At 56.4% G+C, this 6,571-nt stretch overlaps 1 pseudogene; it reads right to left on the bottom strand.

Annotated features, from left to right (window-relative positions):
* Nucleotides 1–4,398: 4,398 nt before the first annotated feature.
* On the bottom strand, nt 4,399–4,494 carry LOC116271175 (annotated as a pseudogene).
* Between the last annotated feature and the right edge of the window lie 2,077 nt (nt 4,495–6,571).

Below are 6,571 nucleotides of genomic sequence, written 5' to 3'. Positions count from 1 at the left end.
TGGTGAAACCCCGTCTCTACTAAAAATACAAAAATTAGCTGAGCGTGGCGGCGGGCGCCTGTAGTCCCAGCTACTTGGGAGGCTGAGGCGGGAGAATCGCTTGAACCTGGGAGGCGGAGGTTGCAGTGAGCCAAGATCGTGCCACTGTGTTCCAGCCTGGGCAACAAGAGCGAGACTCTGTCTTAAAAAAAAAAAATGTGGAAACAAAACAAGTGCTCAGTGGCCCCAGCTGCCTATGACATGACAGTGAACTCCAAGGTCCTGAGGCTGATCTTGAGGTGCACCAGAATGGTGAGGCAGCTTCACCCCTGGAGAGCGGGGCAGGGGCAGGGCCGGACAGAGAGGCGCAGACTCAGCACAGCCCCGGCCTCTGGGGTCTCCATGCAGCAAGGCCTGGGGTGTGGTCTCTGGGGGCTCAGGCCCTGGTGCAGCTTGGGGGCCACTGGGCAGCAGTGGGGGGTTCAGTGGCTCCGTCCGTTCCTCTTTGTGATTTTGGGTGACGCCCTCTGTGGGCAGTAGGAGTTTAACAAGACCCGTGCTCTGCTGGGCTCTGGACAGCCCACAGAGGCTCCTCCACTCGTGATGGGGTCCTTGTAAACCCGTCGCAAGCGGAACACGTCCTGTCAAAAACGCATTTACTGGCCGGGCGCCATGGTTCACACCTGGAATCCCAGCACCTTGGGAGGCCGAGGCGGGCAGATAGCTTGAGGTCAGGAGTGTGAGACCAGCCTGGCCAACATGGTGAAACCCTGTCTCTACTAAAACTACAAAAATTAGCCAGGCGGGGTGGTGCGTGCCTGTAATCCCAGCTACTTGTGAGGCTGAGGCACGAGAATCACTTGAACCCAGGAGGCGGAGGTTGCAGTGAGCCGAGATGGCACCACTGCACTCCAGCCTGGGCGACACAGTGAGACTGTATCTCTCTCTCTCTCTCTCTCACACACACACACACACACACACACACACAGTGCATTTAGTATACCTAATCGCCCGGCCAGCTCAGCCCAGCCAACCTCAGATGTGCTCAGGACACTCCCATTAGCTTCTAGATGGGCAAACTCAGCTCATACAAGGCCTGCTTTTTCTTTTTTTCTTTTGAGACAGGCTCTCACTCTGCCACCCATGCTGGAGTGCAGTGGTGTGATTATAGCTCACTGCAGCTTCAAACTCCTGGGCTTAAATGATCCTTCCGCCTCAGCATCCCAAGAACCTGGGACTACAGGTATTGCCACCATGCCTGGCTAATTAAAAAAAGTTTTGTTTTGTAGAAATGGGGTCTTGCCATGTTGCCCAGACTGATCTTGAACTCCTGGGCTGAAGCCATCCTTCTGCTTTGATCTCCTAAAGTGCTGGGATTACAGGCGTGAACCACTGTCCCCTCCCCTAGCACGTAGGGCTATGCCAGGCATGAGGAGGAGCCCTTCCCGCGTTCCCACTGAGGACAGATCACCCGGGAAAGCACTCAGACAGCCTCGGGGAAGATGAGGGTGGGTCCAGGAGATGCCAAGGGCAGGCCCTTGGGCAGGTTTTTCAACAGTGCCTCTGCCCTGCCACCTCTGTGCCCCACCTGTCACCACAGGGTCTCGGAGAGGAGAGCCGTGTGGCTCAGCACGGCCAGGGGCAGACTAGATTGTCCTGCTGCAGGGGACCACTGGGCCCCAGTGGGACAGCCCTCTCCCTCCCTCTGGGACTCCATGGCCTGTGCTGTCCACCTGCCCAAGAAGCTTCCCTCTGAGGCATCTTGGGTCCGGGTCCTTCCTGATCACCCAGAGCCAGGAGCCCCCGGGAGGAGGGCGAGACATAAACAGTTTCCCCGTTCCCTGCCGGAGGCTCTGGCGTCAGCGTGCTTTGCGTGCAGCAGCCTTTTCCAGCCCCGGCAGCGAGGGCATGATTGGGCGCCTCCCCCACCGCCTCCCAGGTGTCAGCTCCAGACTGCCCCACGGCTCCACCCCTGTTCAGAGTCACTCAGCCCCTGGGAAAGGTGGCTGGGTCATGAGTTGGGGATATGAGGGGGGTCAGTGCCTGCTAGTTGGCTCCAGAAAACCACCTTTGCTGGACTTGGTGTTGGGTGATGGCAAGGGGGCCTCGGAGACACTCTCCTCCCTCTGCCCTGTACCCCCAGGGTACCCGCGGTCACTCAGTTCCTGACTGCCTGCTTTGGACTGGGATCCCAGGACCCCTCTCCCGGCTTCTGCTGAGCCATGCCCTCCGGGACGGGGAGGTTCCCCTGCCTGGTGCCACTGCCTTGCAAGTGTCACTCAGAGCCCCTGCTGCATGGAGCCGAGCTGTGGGTTTCCTTTCTTGTATGGACCTGCAGAGAAGCTGCCCTGTCGCTGTCCCTCATTGCTGGGGTGTAAATCCTCTTAGTCACTATCTTCTTGGCCCTCTGCCACCAGCCGTGGACTCTGGGGACACTCGGGACTCAGGCCTGGAATTTTCCCCCAGGTTTTTCCTAGGTGCATTGGTGTAAACAGGGTCCCCTCTTACTCCAGAGGCTGAGCTCCCATGGGCAGGGGGAGAGTGGGGGCAGCTGTCTGGGGGCCAGGCTGTGGGGACAGGGTCCAGGGTTTCCTGTGGAAACGGTGAAGAGGGCTTGCCCCTGCCCTGGCTCTGGCCAGTGTCTGGTCCCTGGTGGGCAGGGAGTGGCGATTGCAGAACGCACGAAGGTGGTGGGTGGGGTGGGAGTGGCTGGTGCTGACTTTGCCCAAAGGCCAGAGGTGCGGTGGGGCCCCTGGACACTGTGTGGCTAAAGGGCTTCTCCGTTCACCGGGAATCTTTCCACAGGATCTTTCCAGAGAGCCCGCAAAGGGCCTGCTATCTCCAGAAACGTCTATTTTATAGGCACCTGGATGTCTACTGTGTCCTGATACGGAGGAGAGGACATGCTATGGGAGATAACGTGGCTACCTTTGGCCATGTCAGGTGGATAAGAGAGGGCCAACAGGTCACTGCAGGGCCTGCTCCCTCTTACCTCCCCCATCAGGGGACAGGATCTCGTGTGTGTGTGTGTGTGTGTGTGTGTGTGTGTGTGTATGGGTGGCAGGGACGGGTGTCCCTCTGGTGCAGTCCTTGGATAGGAAAACATCTTGATGTTGGTCCCATGGCCATGGGTGTTGACCTCATCATCACCACCTGCAGTCTCTGGACAGCAACAGGCTCCACTGAGCAGGTGCCCGGTGACACCTCGTGCGTTGGAGGGTGGGGCTGACCTGGGCGAGCCAGGACCTGCCGAAAGATCGGGGGAAGAGCATAGACCCCACTCCACCAGCCCCAGGGCCCCACGAAGGAACGTTCGGGCCGCCCCAGTTTGAGCCTGGAGTTGCGTCCGCGGCAGCCTCGCTTCCTTTGCTCAGCCCTGGCAGTGATAATGCCTGAATCTGTGCAGGTCTCAGGTAAGCCTTCTCCAGCTCAGCCTCTGTCACCTCACGGGATGCCTTGGTTCCCGGGCATTGATTCAGCACCTGCCATGTGAAGGGAAACCAGAGAGTCCAGTCCTTGCTCCCAAGGACTCAAGGGTCTGGATGTCACGGGAAACCCACACCTCACAATGCTCCCAGACGATGAACGCAGCACAGGGCCTAGGCTCACTCCGGGGGGGTGGGGCACAGGGCCCGGAGCCCGTCTGGATGAGGGAGTGCGGTGCCCTCCGTGGGCTGGAGGGACAGGGGACCTTTGGGCCAGTGAAAGCATTTTGCCAGCCGAGAATATGCTTTTTGCTGGCCGCATCTAATCTGGTTTCTGGGGAAGATAAGAGGAGGCTACCTCAGCAGATGCTTGTCACCGTGGAATAAGAGCTGGCTCAGGGAATCCAGTTCCAGCTCAGTACCTGGGGCCCAAGGAGCTGCTCGAGGCCGTGGCTCTGTCTCTTTTTGGACTAGAGGGACTCTGACCATGGTTGTGGACTCTGCCTAGAAAATATGCACACATAGCGATTTGCCAACCTGTCCTGGGAGCTCAAGGGAGGCCCAAGGCAGCAGGGCTGTGGGCAGGGAGCAGAGGGGCAGGGCTGGGGCCAGGGGAAAGAGGAGAGGAGAGAGCACGGGGGTCCTGTCCCCTTGAGGCTGCCGTGCAGGGGCTGGCTGCATTCCGAGGCTGGAGGAACAGCTCTGCCTTGCAGGGAATTAGCACAGCCTGCCTGTCTGGCCACTTCACCGTGGGTTGGTCCCTGTGCCATCAAGGATGATGATGGGGGAGGAAGGGCGGTGATGAGGGAGGGAGGTCGTGATGTACCACCTGCCCCCAGATGGCCAGGGTGACCCTCCCCAGTGACCCTGAGCTTCGCAGGCATGTAGGGGAGCCTCGGAGGGCGCATCCGTTTGCTCTTTCTGCTGTTACACATGACCACAAACTCAGTGGTTTAAAACAATGCAAATTTATTTTTTCCTCATTTTTCCCCCATATAAGACAGGTAAAGTGCCACTGTTCTAAAGACGTTTCCCATCCCACATAAGAGTGTGAAAACCCCCTCATCACACATATCAGCCACAAAATGATCAAAACAATGCCAATTTATAATTTTAGATTTCTGGGGATCAGAAGTCCCATGGGGCCGCACTGGACTGAAGCCACGGTGTCATCAGGGCTGGCTTCCTTTTGGAGGCTGGGCGCAGATCCGTCTCCTGGCCTTTCCGGGCTTCTGAAGGCCACCGTGTTCTGGGCCTCAGTCCCAGGCTGGGGCGTCACCGCACCCTCTGCTTTCACACCACATCTGCTCTGACCTCCACCTCTCTCTCACAGGGCCCTTGTGATGCCATTGGGTTCACCTGCGTAATCCCGGGGAGTCTCCCATCGCAGGACCCTCGCTCACACTGGCAATGTCCCTTTTGCCATGAAAAGTAGCCCATTCACAGTCCCGGGATTAGGATGTGGGGGGCACCATTCTGCCCACTGCGGAGGGTGTGCTGGATCGACCAGACCTCAGGGGGGCTCTCCAATTGAGCTCATTCCCAGCACAAAGTCCAGGAGGGATGGTGTGAGGTTGTCCCGGATGCTGGAGCTCAGTGGGGGCTGGCCAGGGACTCTGCTCAGGCCCCCAGCCCCAATGTGGGGGGCCCATGGCTGTGGGCGCAGGAGCCACAAGGGAGAAGTTATGGCCCCATAGACTTTCCTTCCCCAAACTCAGATCCCCTGAAACAGAGAGGTGAGGCCGGGGGTGAAGGGCGAGCAACTTCTGCAGTAAGATTTCCATGATGCCTGATCATGTCAGTAAGAGAAAGGCTACGTCTTTCTTTATTTTTGTTTCTTTATTTTTTGAAACAGAGTCTTGCTCTGTCACCCAGGCTGGAGTGCAGTGGCTTGATCATAGCTCACTGCAGCCTCAACCTCCCAGCCTCAGGCAATCCTCTCTCCCAGGCCTCCCAAGTAGCTGGGACTACAGGCACGTGTCTTGGGAGGCAAATTTTTGTACTTTTTTTTTTTAGAGATGAGGGTCTCACCATGTGCCCAGGCTGGTCTCGAACTCCTGGCCTCAAGCAGTCCTCCTGCCTTGATATCCCAAAGTGCTGGGATTACGGGCATGAGCCACCATGCCTGGTCTGTTTTAAAAAAAAAATTTTTTTTTTGAGTCGGAGTTTCACTGTTGTTGCCCAGGCTGGAGTGCAATGGTGCGATCTTGGCTCACTGCAAACTCTGCCTTCTGGATTCAAGCGATTCTGCTTCAGCCTCCTGAGAAGCTGGGATTATAGGCTCCTGCCACCATGCCCGGCTAATTTTGCTTTTATTTTTATTTTTATTTTTAGTAGAGATGTGGTTTTACCATGTTGGCCAGGCTGATCTTGAACTCCTGACCTCAGGTGATCTACTCACCTTGGCCTCCCAAAGTGCTGTGATTATAGGCGTGAGCCACCATGCCTGGCCTCAAAATTTTTTAATGTAAGTTTTCAAATAAACTCACACATGTGATCAGTGATTACCACACTTGCTTTATTGATAATTGCCCCAGTTGTTTCATGGATTGCTGTTGTCTTTCTCTTTGCTCTTCCCCTTTGGCTGAAGCATTTTCCATCCTGTAGCAAATATTCTGAAATTTTGTTCCTATGAAGTTCAGGATGCAAGGCGCCAGGTACGGGAAACTCTGGATCACACTTGTGGCTCCCTTAGGGTAATGTTCAAATTAACAGTCATTCCTTGGCACCCACTCAGGCCCCGTCCGGAATCACATTCCTCTGATGGTTTGCTTACCTCCATCAGATGAAACACATAGGTTCCTAACAGGGCCCACAGTCTAAGTTTTGTGGTGGTGCCTCCGGAACCTCTCTTACTCTAGATCAGGCACCACCCCCGACCCGCATTGCTCCTCCCACCACTTGTGATTTGTTGCAGAAACCAGATCAGCTGTCCTGCAGATGTGTTGCCTATTGGGCAGCTGTTTGCCTCCCTGTGGTGTCACCTCGCCCCGTGTCTCCTGCAAATGGAATCTAACACCCTTAGATTCAGGCTCATCTTTCTTTGCCAGAAGCCTTGGTGGGCAGAGCTGTGAGAGCCACACGGAAGCACCTATAATGCTAAGTGCACCCAGTGGGTCCAGGTGGCCATAGCCCAAACCCACGCTGTAATGCCCTTGTTTTGTCAT

The sequence above is a fragment of the Papio anubis genome, chromosome 17 (genome assembly GCF_008728515.1).
Source record: "Papio anubis isolate 15944 chromosome 17, Panubis1.0, whole genome shotgun sequence".
NCBI lineage: Eukaryota > Metazoa > Chordata > Mammalia > Primates > Cercopithecidae > Papio > Papio anubis.
This window is presented reverse-complemented; position numbering and strand designations above follow the sequence as displayed.